The 13,252-nt window shown below is 37.9% G+C and overlaps 1 protein-coding gene across 2 annotated transcripts in view; it reads right to left on the bottom strand.

Annotated features, from left to right (window-relative positions):
• The window catches only part of PDE11A (phosphodiesterase 11A), a 467,655-nt gene that overhangs the window by 335,028 nt on the left and 119,375 nt on the right, over nucleotides 1-13,252 (bottom strand). The window lies entirely within an intron of this gene.

Raw genomic sequence — 13,252 nt, 5'->3', positions numbered from 1 at the left:
CCCTGAATGATACAAAAATGTGGTTCCTCTGATCGTTTGACTTGAATCCCGAAGAGGATCCATGAAGCAACTGGGACCTTGTAAGGATTCACAGAGGATTGTGGAGAGCTTAGAGTCAGAACTGGTCTCTGAACCTTACCTGGAAAAGCCATAGAAGTTTCTTTTTTTTTTCCTTCTTTGTCTTTTTTCTGAAGCTGGAAACGGGGAGAGACAGTCAGACAGACTCCCGCATGCGCCCGACCGGGATCCACCCGGCACGCCCACCAGGGGGCGACGCTCTGCCCCTCAGGGGCGTCACTCTGCCGCGACCAGAGCCACTCTAGCGCCTGGGGCAGAGGCCAAGGAGCCATCCCCAGCGCCCGGGCCATCCTTGCTCCAATGGAGCCTTGGCTGCGGGAGGAGAAGAGAGAGACAGAGAGGAAGGACGGGGGGGGGGGGGGGGGGGGGGGGGGGGGGGGGGGGAAGCAAATGGGCGCTTCTCCTATGTGCCCTGGCCGGAAATCGAACCCGGGTCCCCGGCATGCCAGGCCGACGCTCTACCGCTGAGCCAACCAGCCAGGGCCCATAGAAATTTCACATCAGTTCTGCTCTCAGCCTCTCAGCCATGCGCAGCTCCTCTTGGACTGGTGCTCAGTCATCCCACACTTTTCATCATCAGAAACACCTTTTATTATTTTTTCCTCTTTTAAAACCTTCATGTTTTCTACATTTACTACTATTAAATAATCATTTGTTTCTCATTTTTTATTCATCAGAGACATATATAAATTCCAATCAGGCCTTCTGATAAGAAGATTGATAAAATTTCCACAAAAATAATTTTAAAACCTTGCTTTCTTTCAGCTGTGTAGATTAGTCTTGGGTAAGAGTGTTGTCTCTGTTAGTATTTTTTGAATTATTTAAATTAATAACATATCCCACCTCTTACCGAACACTTATTTTTTTAACATCCTAGCTCTTACACCACTTCTGCCTTCTCAGACTGTGAGGGGTCAGGAGTCTCTCTCTTGGGAATCACTGGGCTAAAATAACTACAGATTTGCTTAGGTCCAGAAAACCAGAGTAGTTTCGCTGTAGTGAGTATCACTGTGAGGCATCATTTTACTATGTTAATCTAAGTATGAAATTTTCAAGGTAGTATGTTTGCTTTGGGTGTGACGAGTGATCATTTCAAAATCACATCTAAGCCCGCGGCAAATGCAGGGTTTGTTCAGCGTCGTAGCACAACCAGTCACAGGCAGTGCCTAACAGACTGCATGAACTGACTGCTCCTGCACTCCTTCCACACTCAAGACAGGGGGCTCTGCCTCATCCCTACCAGCTTGAGGACGCATCCTGGCATCACTGGGGGAAGGGCAACCAGAGGCAAATTTTTCATGGCTGGCAGCTCAGGAGTATGCTGATGGAATGAGCTTGAGAGTTGGAACCGGAACATAAGTGTTTTGAGTCCTGGCCACGATCTTAACACCTACCAGAAATGTGCATTGAGTTAAGACAACTAATATCAGTGAAAAGGAGTAATAAGGATCTCAGCTCCAATGTTTCTCAAGCAGATGTCCGAAAAACCGAAACACCTCATCAGCTATTAACTTTCTCTGTTTGATGTCTCGGAACACATAATCACTTTTCAAACATACTTTGCCTCACTTTTATATAATTTTGCTTTATTTTCTCCTGGCACTCTTTGAGAAATTCAGATTCTTCTGTAGACATCTATGAATTTATAGGGAATCATAGAAATAGATGAGTGGGATGTCATTTGAGGAGTGTGAAGTATTGACAGGAAAAAGGTGCGTGCGCATTTTACTGAGCAGAGTAAAGCTTAACAATTATCACTGAGTCTCAAGCTATAACAAAGAACATTCAGTTATCACTTTCCCCCTTGCTCTCCTAGTGTTTTCTGTGCCTGGTCTATTTTAAGCTTGGCTGTATTTTGGCATTTGTGTGACAATGTCAGAGTCCCAGCCTGTCATTTCACATTGTGTTAGTGACACTCAGATCTATTTTTCATTCAGTTTATAAAAAGGTATTGTCACTCTTCTTCCATGATTTGAAGCCATGGACAAAAAGCCATCTTTGTGCCCTTGATGCAATTTAAACAAAGCATCTTGTAACTCATTCCTTAATCACTTCAGTGCTCACAGATCTTCTCTATTGTGAAAACATGCTGAGAAGGACAGGTTACTGAAGGTGCTTCATCTCTGGTACTCCACCATGCGTAGGTAAATATTTGAAAAGTGCCTGGGGTAGAAAATGTATTTATTTATCCCCGGGGTTTTAAAAATTAAGGAACACTTTTATTAAATTGTTTTATATTATAAACACCACTCACATATTCCTGGGAGCTGCAATTTTCCGAGAGTTTGGGTTTCTAGGAGGATTGTTAAGGCTAATTGGCGTGTCCCTAACATATTTGTGAAGCATCTCTTTATGTTTCTGCAGAGGAAAGTTGTGGATGTGTGCACAGCACTCTAACTGGAGTGACCATATATGACAGTTTGCTTAGGAAATCTGGCCTGTGCCTGCTGACCCATTTTCTCTCATTTGCACAAGTATTCTGATTTAGATGAGAAACTATATGGTCATGCTACCTCTAATATACTTAGTTATATAAGTCAATTCTGAGAGCAACATGAAAAACAAACAATTGATTAAACATAAGTTTAATAATAGAGTGAAATTGACAAGAAGCTCTGGCTCTTGTCTTGTGAAAGCCACTTATGAAAATGATCTGCGCTGCTATCTTTTCTTTCTGAAAGCTGCCATGCGATGAGCAGAAATGCTTTCACTTTCCTTGAGCCCCCAAAGTGGGGAAAAGAGCTGTACAGGCCAGACAGGAAGCTGTACAAACGGTGCTTCCAGGAAACAGAGAAAGGGGTTAGAGATTTTATTTTCTTTTGAATATTTTTTTCTATGTACTAACCCTTTGCGTAGTGAGTTCTTTTTCACGCTCGCTGACCCCCAGGAGTAAGTTTTTTTTCAAAAAATGAAATTATTTCCAGTTCCAGTTTTATTAACTTAAAATCATGTTTGTTTGATATCCAATTTATGGAAACAAAAAGTACATTTGCCTTTTTAAAATGTTGTCTTACACATTTTTTAAATAAATCGTACAAGGCACAGGGACATACATGAACATTTGTACTACTCAGAGAGTTAAGGATATGCCCTCCAATGTAGTGTTTTCTTCAGAGACTGAATAAGTAATCTGAATCATCTGAAGTCACGTATATGTTGTTGGGCACTTTCTTCAAAGGCAGGTGGACCAAAAGGCAGCCTCAATTGCATTGGAATTATATTTGAAAAAGTACATGAGAAAATAGCCAGGATGGAATGGGATCCTGGGAATGTATGCTATTTTATTAGTTCCAGAAAAGTTTAATAAAGGAGGTGAGATTTCAGCAGCTGCTTGAATGAAGGATACAAGTCCTATTCATAAAGGATGCCTTTCTATTAGCCAGCTGTGCTCCTAGCTAATACCATATAAATTTTATTTAGAAAACAAACATTCTGGTACAATATTAAAAATTATTCTCTTTACATATGAACAATTTTCTTTGCAAATAACAGTCATCAAGGAATCATCCCCAAATGTGTTCTACATGATATTAAAAAGTGTTCTGTCAAATAAATTTAGGAACCATTGAGTTATACAGAATGCTGGGAACTACCTTTCATATCTTGCACAGGGGAGGATGCGCTGTGACTCTCTAAGAAGTTAAGTCTTTATCCTGCAGGTCTTAAAGGGGCTGTTGTTTCCTGGCGCACAGTGACTTATTTCCAAGTTCATGTATTTCTTAACTAATCAGAGTAAAAGCTAGCTTGAAGTGACCACATGTAAGACTAGACCAACTGGTCAGAGTTTTGAAGGGGAGTATGGAGTCAAAATGAGCACAGTCAAGAAGTTCTTAATTTCTTTGTAAGTCCCCAGGCTGAGCTCCAGGTAATGAGAGCCTTTTTCTCACCTTTCCTGTTAGACTTTTCCGATGTCTGATAGTGTGCTATTTTGAACAGATTATCTCATTTAGTCCTCACAACAACTCTCTGATTTGAGTATCAGTAACTCATTCTTTTAATTATTTTTAAATTTATTTATTGATTTTTTTTTAGAGAAAGAGAGAAATATTGCTTTATTGTTCCACTTATTTATGCATTCCTTGGTTGATTCTTGTATGTGTTTTCAACAGGGATCAAGCCTGCAACCTTGGCATAGAAGGATGACACTCCAACCAACTGAGCTATCCAGCCAGGGTAGGTATCACTAACTCATTTTGCAGATTAGGAACTATGCCTTGAAGATACCAAGAAGCTTGCCCTAAACTTTCCCCCCAGTAAGTGGCAAAGCTAAGATTCTACCAGATCCAACCCCATGCCTTCTTCTAACTCACCTATCTGAGGATTCTCCCACCAGATAAATCCTTAAATCCCCCAAATCCCTATTTTCTTGATGCGAGTGTTTTATAGCAGCAGTGCAATTTTGTCCCGAATGTTTCAGGTATAGAGATTCAGGTATTTCCCCCCAAACACTGAGTGATCTAACTCATGTTCTGATTACCACACCAGACCATGATAATTTTAAAAGCACCTTAAAGTACACATACAACATAAAATTTACCATCATAAACATTTTTAAGTGTACAATTCAGTAGTATTAGGTACACTCACTTTGTTGTGAAATAGATCTCCAGAACTGAAATTCCATATTAAACAATTTCTCTTCTCTCTCTCCCCTCAGCTCCTTTCAACTATCATTATACTTTATTTGTATGAATTTGACTATTCCAGGTACTGCATAGACATAGAATCATGCAGTGTTTGTCTTTTTTGTAACTGGCTTATTTCAATTAGTTTAATGTCTTCAAATGTCATCTATGTTGTAACCTGTGTTAAGATTTCCTTCCTTTTTTTAAAATTTTTTATTTATTTATTCAGTGAGAGGAGAGGAGGCAGAGACAGACTCCTGCATATGCCCCAACTGGGATTCCCCCAACAAGCTCACTAGGGCACAATGCTCTGCCTATCTGGGGCCATTGCTTCATTGCAACATGAGCCATTGTTTAGTGCCTGAGGTGGAGGCCATGGAATCTTCCTCAGCACCCACAGCCAACTTGCTCCAATCAAGCCATAGCTATACGAGAAGGAGGAGAGAGAAAAGTAAGGGGGGAGGGGTGGAGAAGCAGATGGGTGATTCCCCTGTGTGTCCTGACAGGGAATTAAACCCAAGACATCTACACACTAGTCTGATACTCTACCACTGAACAACTAGCCAGGTCTCCTTCTTTTTTAAGGATAATTAATATGCCATTGCATGTATAGATCACATTTTATTTTTTCCATTCATCTGTTGGTGGACATTTGGGTTGCTTCCACCTCTTGGCCATTGTGAATAATACTGCTATAATCATGGGAATGCAAATATTTCCTCAAAACTGCTTTCAGTTCTTTTGGCTAGCCTGACCATGTAGTAGTGCAGTGAATAGTGTTAAACTGGGATGCAGAGTACCCAGGTTCAAAACCCCAAGGTTGCTGGCTTGAGCACAGACTCATCTGGCTTGAGCCTGGGATCCCCAGCTTGAGCATGGGGTCTCTGGCTTGACAGTGGGATCATAGACATGACCCCATGGTCACTGGCTGGAACCCAAAGGTCACTGGCTTGAAGCCCAAGGTCTCTGGCTTGAGCCCAAGGTCACTGGCTTGAGCAAGGGGTCACTTGCCCTATTGTAGTCCCCCAATCAAGGCACATACAAGATAGCAATAATTTAATGAACAAATAAGGAACCACAATGAAGAATTGATGCTTCTGATCTCTAGCCCTTCCTGTCTATCTGTCCCTATCTGTCCTTCTTTCTGTCTCTGTCATGCACACACACACACATACACAAACACACACACACACACCCAGATGTAGAAATGCTGGATTTTTTTTGTCTTTAATTTTGGGGGGAACCACCATAACGTCTTCCATAGTGGTTGCACCATTTTACAATTCTACCAGCAGTGTACAAGGGTTCCCATTTCTTCTCTTTCTCTCTCCTTTCCTTCTATCAAAAACCCAACTCCTCCCAGTAAATTTATCTGTTTTTATTTATTTTTCTTTTGGCTTGTTATCCTGAATTTGATTTTGTTGCATATAACTTAACAGATAGTGTTGATAACTGACATGTCTCCTTCACGGAGCCCTTTCCAACTCTTTCAGGGATTTCTACCATCTCTCTGTGGCCCCACCTACTCTGTACATTGTGTTCATAACCTTAGACTACAGTTACTCATTTTCTCTTCTCTCTCTCCTCACGAACTCAGAGTTAGAAACTACTTTGCACACACAAAAAAAAGAGGAAAATACCAGAAAAGGGTCGGAGCTGTCACAAATTGTAGCTTCTGCCAGGAAAAAACATTCTGATCTGAAAAAAGAACAACTTTATCACAGAGCCTCTTGTTAAAATTTGTACAGTTTAATAATCCTATGTAAAGATTAAAAGCATAAGTATACATGTATTTTCCATTTTAAACAGAAAATTACTTTATTTATATATATTTACTAGAATACAACTAAGAAACCCCTTAGCTAGAAAGAGGTTAAGAAAAGTTAATATCACAAACAAATCAAGACTTCAAAGTGGCTCTACTAGAAAAGCCAAATCTGAAAGTGGATTACAAATAACAGCTGATGCCAACACAAGAAGAACTAGAAATAACACAACTGAAAACTGGAGGCAGACAACACCAAGCCTAGACTCAACCAGCTCTACAAAAAATACACCCAAACACACAGACATAATGAGAAGACAGAGAAGTGCAATCCAAATGAAACTACAAGAGAAACCTCCAGGAAATGAACTGAGTGATATGGAAATAACCAAAATTCCAGATACAGAGTTTAAAATAATGATTGTAAGGATGCTTAGGGATTTTAGAATAACAATGGATGGTCATTATGAATACCTAAATAAAGAAATAGCAAGTATAAAAAAAGGATATTGAAATATTAAAAAAGAATCAGTCAGAGATGACAAATAAAATATCAGAAATAAAGAACACAGTGGAAGGAATTAAAAACAGGATGGATGAAGCTGAGGATCGAATCAGCGAGTTGGAAGACAAGTTGAATGAAGGCATGGAAACAGAGCAGAAAAAAGAAAAGATACTCAAAAAGTCTGAGGAAACTCTTAGAGAGCTCTGTGAGAACATGAAGAGAAATAACATCCGCATCATAGGGGTTCCTGAAGAAGAAGAGAAAGAACAAGCGATAGAGGCCTTGTTCAATCACATCATAGCTGAAAACTTCCCTAAATTAATGCAGGAAAAAATCTCACAAGTTCAAGAAGCACAGAGAACTCCATTAAAGAGAAACCCAAAGAAATCTACACCAAGACACATCATAATTAAAATATCAAAGCTAAGTGATAAAGAGAAAATATTAAAAGCTGCTAGAGAAAAAAAGGCTACCACCTACAAAGGAGCCCCCATAAAGATGACATCCAACTTCTCAACAGAAACACTTGAGTTCAGAAGGGAATGGCAAGAAATATTCAAAGTAATGCAGAACAAAAAACTACAACCAAGACTAATTTATCCAGCAAGGCTATCATTTAAAATTGAGGAGAAATAAAAAGCTTTACAGACAAAAAAAAACTCAAGAAAATCATTACAACCCAACCAATGCTGCAGGAAATGTTAAGGGGCCTGTTGTAAACAGATCAAAGTGGAAAAGAATATAGCAAAAGAGTAATACAATTTTAAAGAATAAAATGGCAATAAACAAGTACATATCAATAATAACCTTAAAAGTAAATGGATTAAATGATCCAAACAAAATACATAGGGTAGCTGCATAGATAAGAAAACAGGACCCATACATATGCTGTCTACAAGAGACACACCTTAAAACAAAAGATGCACATAGATTAAAGGTAAAAGGTTGGAAAAAAGATATTTCATGCAAATAAAAATGAAAGAAAAGCTGGGGTAGCAATACTTATATCAGACAAATTGAACTGTAAAACAAAGGCTATAGTAAGAGATAAAGAAAGCCACTACATAATGATAAAGGGAGCAATGCAACAGGAAGATATAACCATTATAAATATCTACGCACCTAATATAAAAGCACCAAAATATATAGAGTAGACTTTGATGGATATAAAGGGCGAGATCAACAGCAACACTATAATAGTAGAGGATTTCAATATCCCACTAACATCACTAGATAGATACTCAAGAAAGAAAATTAACAAAGAAACAGCAGACTTAAAGGACACACTAGATCAAACCGATTTAATAGATATCTTCAGAACTTTTCACCCTAAAGCAGCAGAATATAAATTCTTTTCAAGTGCTCATGGTACATTCTCTAGTATAGACTACATGTTAGGGCACAAAAGTGGTCTCAACAAATTTAAGAAGATTGAAATCATATCAAGTATTTTCTCTGATCACAATGGCATAAAACTAGAAATCAACCACAACAGAAAAACTCAAAAATATTCAAACACATGAAAACTAAATAGCAGGTTGTTAAATAACAAATGGATTAAGAATGAGATCAAAGAAGAAGAAAAAATTTCTAGAAACGAATGATAATGAGCATACAACAACCCAAAATTTATGGGACACAGCAAAAGCAGTACTGAGAAAGAAGTTCATAGCCCTACAGGCATACTTTAAGAAGTTAGAAAAAACTCAAATAAACAATCCTGCATCAAAAAGAACTAGAAAAAGAACAGCAAGTAAAGCCCAGATGTAGTAGAAAGAAGGAAATAATAAAGATCAGAGTGGAAATAAATGACATAGAGACTAAAGAAACCATACAGATGATCAATGAAACCAGGAGCTGGTTCTTTGAAAAGGTAAACAAGATCGATGAAACTTTAACTAGACTCCAGACTCACCAAGAAAAAAAGAGAGAGGACTCAAATAAATAAAATTAGAAATGAAAGTGGAGAAATAACTGTCACAATAGAAATACAAAATATTGTAAGAAAATACTATGAAGAACTGTATGCCAAAAAACTAGACAACCTAGATGAAATGGACAAATTCCTTGAAACATACAATCTTCCAAAAATCAATCTGGAAGAATCAGAAAACCTAAACAGACCGATTACAACAAATGAGATTGAAACAGTTATCAAAAAACTTCCAACAAAGAAAAGTTCTGGGCCTGATGGCTTCATAAATGAATTCTACCAAATATTCAAAGAACTAACTCCTATCCTTCTCAAGCTATTTCAAAAAATTCAAGAGGAAGGAAGACTTCCAAGTTCTTTTTATGAGTCGAGCATAATTCTGATTCCAAAACCAGGGAAAGACAACACAAAGAAAGAAAATTATAGGTCAATATCTCTGATGAATCTAGATGCTAAAATTCTCAACAAAATATTAGCAAACCGGATCCAACAATATATGAAAAAAATCATACACTATGATCAAGTGGGATTTATTCTGGGGAGGCAAGGCTGGTACAGTATTTGCAAATCAATCAATGTGATTCATCACATAAACAAAAGAAAGGAGAAAAACCACATGATAATTTCAATAGATGCAGAAAAAGCATTTGATAAAATCCAGCACCCATTCATGATCAAAACTCTCAGCAAAGTGGGAATACAGGAAACATACCTCAACATGATAAAGGCCATCTATGACAAACCCACAGCCAACATCATACTCAATGGGCAAATATTAAAAGCAATTCCCTTAAGATCAGGAACAAGGCAGGGGTGCCCCCTTTCACCAGTCTTATTCAACATAGTCCTGGAAGACCTAGCCACAGCAATCAGACAAGAAGAAGAAATAAAAGGCATCCAAATTGGAAAAGAAGATGCAAAATATCATTATTTGCAGATGATATGATATTGTATATAGAAAACCCTAAAGTCTCAGTCAAAAAACTATTGGACCTGATAAATGAATTCAGCAAGGAGGCAGGATATAAAATTAATACTCAGAAATCAGAGGCATTTTTATACACCAACAATGAACAGTCAGAAAGAGAAATTAAAGAAACAATCCCCTTCACTATTGCATCAAAAAAAATAAAGTACCTAGGAGTAAATTTAACCAAGGAGATTAAAGACTTGTCTCGGAAAATTATAAAACATTGATAAAAGAAATCAGGGAAGATACAAACAAGTGAAAGCATATACCGTGCTCATGGTTAGGAAGAATAAACATCATTAAAATGTCTATATTACCCAAAGCAATTTATAAATTCAATGCAATACCAATTAAAATATCAATGACATACTTCAAAGATATAGAACACATATTCCAAAAATTTATATGAAACCAAAAAAGAGAGAACATATTTGACAATATGTCTGATAAGGGGTTAATAACCAAAATTTATAAAGAATTTATAAAACTCAACACCAGGAAGACAAAAAATCCAATCAAAAAATGAGCAAAAGAAATGAATAGACACTTCTCCAAAGAAGACATACAGATGGCCAATAGGCATATGAAAAAATGCTCAACATCACTAATCATTAGAGTAATGCAAATTAAAACCACAATGAGATATCATCTCACACCAGTCAGAATGGCGCTCATCAACAAAACAACACAGAATAAGTGCTGGCGAGGATGTGGAGAAAAGGGAACCCTCCTGCACTGCTGGTGGGAATGCAGACTGGTGCAGCCACTATGGAAAACAGTATGGAGATTCCTCAAAAAATTAAAAATCGAACTGCCTTTTGACCTGGCTATCCCACTTTTAGGAATATACCCTAAAAACACCATAGTACTGTTCCAAAAGGTGAAATGCACCCCTATGTTTATGGCAGCATTGTTCACAATAGTGAAGATCTGGAAACAGCCCAAGTATCTGTCAGTGGATGAGTGGATTAAAAAGCTTTGGTACATATATACTATGGAATACTACTCAGCCATAAAAAATGATGACATCGGATCATTTACAGCAACATGGATGGACCTTGATAACATTATACTGAGTGAAATAAGTAAATAAAAAAAAGTAAGAACTATATGAATCCATACATAGATGGGACATAAAAATGAGACTCAGAGACAAGGACAAGAATGTGATGGTAACCCGGTGGGGGTGGGGGGGAGGAAGCAGAGAGAGGGGGTGGGGGGAGGAAAAGGGCGCAAAGAAAACCAAATAGAAGGTGACGGAAGACAATTTGACTTTGGGTGAGGGGTCTGCAACATAATCAAATGTCAAAATAATCTGGAGATGTTTTCTCTGAACATATGTACCCTGAATTATCAATGTCACCCCATTAGAATTAATAAAGGAAAAAATATATAAATAAATAAATAAAGAGCAGTGGGACATATACACAATAGAATACTACACGGCTATGAGGAAGAAGGAAATCATACCTTTTGCGATAACATTGATGGACCTGGAAACTATTATGCTAAGTGAAATAAGCCAGGCAGAGAAAGAAAAATATCATATGACCTCACTCATTTGAGGAATCTAATGGACAATGTGAACTGAGGAGCGGAACAGAGGCAGAGGCAGGATCAAAGGGACTAGAAAGGGAAAGCATTCAGAGGGAAAGTGGAAGAGAAGATGGGATCAGAGAAAGGAAAGAGATTAGTGAAATTATATATACATAACACAGCATTATAGAGAACAGGACAGCAAATCCTGGAGGGAAGGAGGTATGGCATTGGAAGGAGGTGGCAAGGGGGGGTGAGGGGAACACAGAGGTAGGGGGAGATATATTCTGTGGGACACTTGAATCTATGTAAAAACAATAAATTAAGATCATAAATAAATTTTAAAAAAGAAAAGTTAATATCAGACAAATTACATTAGATCTTTCTGAATATTTTTATTCTCTCCCTGATAAGAAGACTGAAGCATTAATACTAGGAAAATAATCAGTTCCAAATTTTTTCATTAATGTTGAGTACAAGCTGTTACTTCAAAAAATCTTCATCACATGTGAATTATTCTATAATTCCATTCCCCATTTTTCAGCCTCCAAAATAACATTAAATCTAATTTATCATTCTCAGGAATGCATTCTCATGATCTTAGAAAAAAATGCTGATTATATGAATCCTTGGTGAATCAATCCAGAGGTAGACAGAGGTAAGCATAAATCCTACTAATTCACATGAAAATTCCCCAAAGAGTGAGGAGATGAGTGCTCGGATTCCAGAAATCTTCTGTAGAATAGGGAAATACACAATAAAATCTTAGATTATTTTTCAAAGGACTGGCTACAAAATCCAATAATGCTTAAAATCCTTGATGTACAAAATTGAAAAATGTAAATATGTAATTTCTCTTCAATTTGTGAATGTGTCTTAGGGGAAACCCTTATAAATGGAAACTTTATTTTATTTTATTTTTTTAGTGTGAGACAGAGACAGAGAGAGGGACAAATAGGGACAGACAGACAGGAAGGGAGATGAGAAGCATCAATTCTTCAGTGTAGCACATTAGTTGTTCATTGATTGCTTTCTCATATGTCCTTTGATTGGGGTGGGGTGGCTACAGCTGAGCTAGTGACTCTTTGCTCAAGCCAGAAACCTTAGGCTTCAAGCTAGCAACCATGAATGAGGTCATGTCTATGATCCCATGCTCAAGCCAGTGACCCAGTGCTCAAGCTGGTGAGCCTGAGCTCAAGCCGGATGAGCCTGCACTTAAGCTGGAGACCTCAGAGTTCTGAACCCGGGTCCTCAGCATCTCAGACCGGCACTCTATCTACTGTACCCCTACCTGGTCAGGCAGTGGGAACTTTCTTATAGGAGTTCTCTTCTTTTATTTGGTTGAAGACACACTAGTAGTAACTGTAAAGTGCCTCTATTCTCTACACTCTTTCCTTGTTCTCTTTGAAATCCTGTATCCTACAGGTTCTTCTGTGTTCTGAGGTTTGCAGAATGTCAGAGACTATTTGCTTCATAACTACAGTATCAGCCAAACGTGTATGGAGGGGGACAAATTTCTTACAGTTAAATTATTTCATTATAGCACAATTACTCATTTTCATCATTTCTTATAGCATATAAAGTACCCTCCATAAAGCAGCCCTGGAGAGCAGTCCCTTTCAGATTTATATTTGAAAACATCACTCATAATATAAAAATCAGGGACCTTTCCTGAGATGAACTGGTGGTGATTAGAGCAGCAGATAAGAAACTGGAAAATTCAGTAGTTCTTGGTAACAGTTCCATATCTGAAATGGTTGACACGATGAAGGAAGAGAGCACAGTGGGGCTTGTATATAATGACAACCCAATAGAACAAAAAGGACTTCATTGTCCAGAA

The sequence above is a fragment of the Saccopteryx bilineata genome, chromosome 5 (genome assembly GCF_036850765.1).
Source record: "Saccopteryx bilineata isolate mSacBil1 chromosome 5, mSacBil1_pri_phased_curated, whole genome shotgun sequence".
Lineage (NCBI taxonomy): Eukaryota > Metazoa > Chordata > Mammalia > Chiroptera > Emballonuridae > Saccopteryx > Saccopteryx bilineata.
This window is presented reverse-complemented; position numbering and strand designations above follow the sequence as displayed.